Raw genomic sequence first — 2,855 nt, 5'->3', positions numbered from 1 at the left:
CAAGAATATGGTAATTATGTATTTTGAAAGAGAGTTACAGATTTTGGCCCCTCTACACCAAAGTGTAGGTAAAGTTATAGGTAATGCTATCAAACAGCAATTTCAAGCACTCCTTATGAATCCTCAGATACTCAAAAATGTGACAGCAGCAAATACACAAAAGTGAAACAATTCGTACTTTTGTAAAGTTCTCTCTGAAACCAGTATAGTATAATTACTGGGAAACACATATTGTAAATGTTAGACTGTGCATTTTTAATTTTTACACACAGCAGTGATGGTTTCAAATTTCAATTATTATTTTCTGCCACTGTCAGGATGCTTGAAATCAGCAGATGGTTGCCAACCTTACATGCCAAAATGTGAAATACTCCTTGTTGCACAAGTCTGAATGATCTCGTACTTCTTCAGGAGCATCCAGAAAGTTATTTGATGCCTAGTTCCTTTAAATGATTGACACAATTATTAAAGGTTTACCTTGAGAAGATTGCCATTCCCAGGGGTGTAGAATCAAGATTTTACTATGAATTTATGCATCAATAAATTTCAATTTTTTTTTCTCTCTCTTGGAGCTAGTCTAAGGTGATAAAAATAAGCTCAGAAAAGAAAATATTATTATACATTGTAGGTATTAAGACATGTAAATTAATACATATTTGTAAAAATTAATCTGGAAATAAATTTTATTCTGCAAAATGGCCTGAACACATCTTGAACATGAATGTGTTCTTTTACGCTATGCCCACTGCACATGTAACATTATTCCCTACGAACTTCCCACCCATAGCATCTATTATTACACATGGCACAACACAACTTGGGCACTGGTTTTTGATTTAATACCCAACTGTAGACACATACCGACATGTATTGCACAAACTAAACCACAGCTTGCCAAAGAAAAATGAAAAGTGATTTTACTCTAAGTAATTTACTCATTCCTCTAAATCAAGAGTAGCTTCTTCGAAAAGTGGCTCGGCTAAAGGTCTTGCCAACTGCTTCACCTATCAACGACACACATGTTGAAGGTCATGGATGTCGGGGCCATGCCTCCCAACCAAGGACTCGGTATGATTCCCAGCAGGGACAGACTTTTGGAAAATAAACTGAACATTGCAGGTATCCGGTGAGTTTTCTTATGGTACTTCTGTTCCCCCCGTCAATTCATCCCACTAATAATCTTCAAACGTCTCTAATGATGCTGATGAGATGTCAAGGCCTAATTATTCATTTGGAGGCCAGTAAGTGCCCAGTGCAGACAATGGCTACTGCGTGAAGAATCCAAGACCTCCAATATGCAAGCTATGCTTGCTGACTGGCAACTGGGATGGGTTTGTGTTTCTCAGCCTGTACATGTTAAGTGAGATGAGTATGGAAAAGAACAACAAAACCAAGGGGGGAAAAAGTGAAGTACACCAAGGAACACACTATTGAGTGCATCTCAAGATTTTTTTTATGCTACTTAACTAAAGAAAATTCCTCTGTAGGACGTAAGAACATTTTGGGTTCATTTTGGAAGTATATATTTTTTTAAATCTATGCAATATTTAATTTTAAACTAATACAAACCTCGTAAACACTATTTTTTTTCTGCAAAGGTAATGTTTAAAACTTTCCTGCATAAAAAAAATTACACATATTCATGACTTATATAATTATTACGTATATATTATTTATATTGACATGTTCAGAGTAAAATGATAACCAACTATGCCGAATCTGAAAATGAATAAGTCGGACTTAATATTCGGGCCATTACCTAAACTGAGTGCAAAAGAGGGTGAGTTTTTACTTGTTTTCAATATTATTACAGTTTAAAAGAAAGTAAAATGCTGTTCAAACGTGGAAGAGTAATATTTCTAAAGTTAGAATTGCAGAAGTGCAAATACAAATACAGTAGAACCCTGTTATAATGAATCTGAAGGGAGTAGGTTATATGTTCACTATAGAGGGGAAACTTTATATCTGGGAAAACTTTTATATTGGCAATACATACTCAAAAGCAAAATCTTAACTACACATAGGCCTAAGACAAGAAAATAAAGAATGAAAATACTCAAAGCAACAGTTTTATGAGCAAATGCAGATATTATTTTTAATACACTATACATGTACAAACTTTCTATTAATGGTTTTTCAACATATGCATATTTTCCTTTTTTCAGGCGTTTAATAGGTACTCTGTGACGTATTCGCAGCTTGAGAAAGAAGATTGTTCAGCTTGTTTAATATTGTACTTAATGTGGATGTTGTAATTCCCAGTTCCTTTGCTATTAACACGTGCGGGACAGTGAGGTTAAAGTCTACCTTTTCAATAATGTCCAGTTTATGTCGCACAGATAATGCCTTACGTTTTTTAAAGCGTTTTTCACCCTTTTTTATGTACGTATTTCTTATTGAAGCACATTTGCAGCTTATTAAAACAAAATTCTTTTTACCGTCAAAAGTAAATAAACGAAAAATAACGAGTCTGGCGCATCAAAGATCACTACGTATCATTTAGTATCGCAGTTGCTATAGTTGGAACGAAATTTTCTCACTTTCTATGGAAAAATTTAGTCCACAGAGGTCTATCTAGTGGTAGTCTTACGAACCTTACTCGATCAAAATGTCCGAAACGTAAACGATAAAAATGAGACGTAAAAATATTGAATTTGCTGCTATAATGTACATACGTATTTGTGTGGCGGTAATTTATTTTTAATTTTGATAACATATTAAATGTACACGCGTTCGCCCATTCTTTAACAATGCAGGGAAAACTATTTTTATTTTCACCAGACTGATCACCATTTCTGGCTACACGTACCATACCGAGGCCACTCGAATACGACTTGTTTATAATATAAACGGTG

Source organism: Bacillus rossius, chromosome 8 (assembly GCF_032445375.1).
Source record: "Bacillus rossius redtenbacheri isolate Brsri chromosome 8, Brsri_v3, whole genome shotgun sequence".
In the NCBI taxonomy this organism is placed as follows: Eukaryota; Metazoa; Arthropoda; class Insecta; order Phasmatodea; family Bacillidae; genus Bacillus; species Bacillus rossius.
This window is presented reverse-complemented; position numbering follows the sequence as displayed.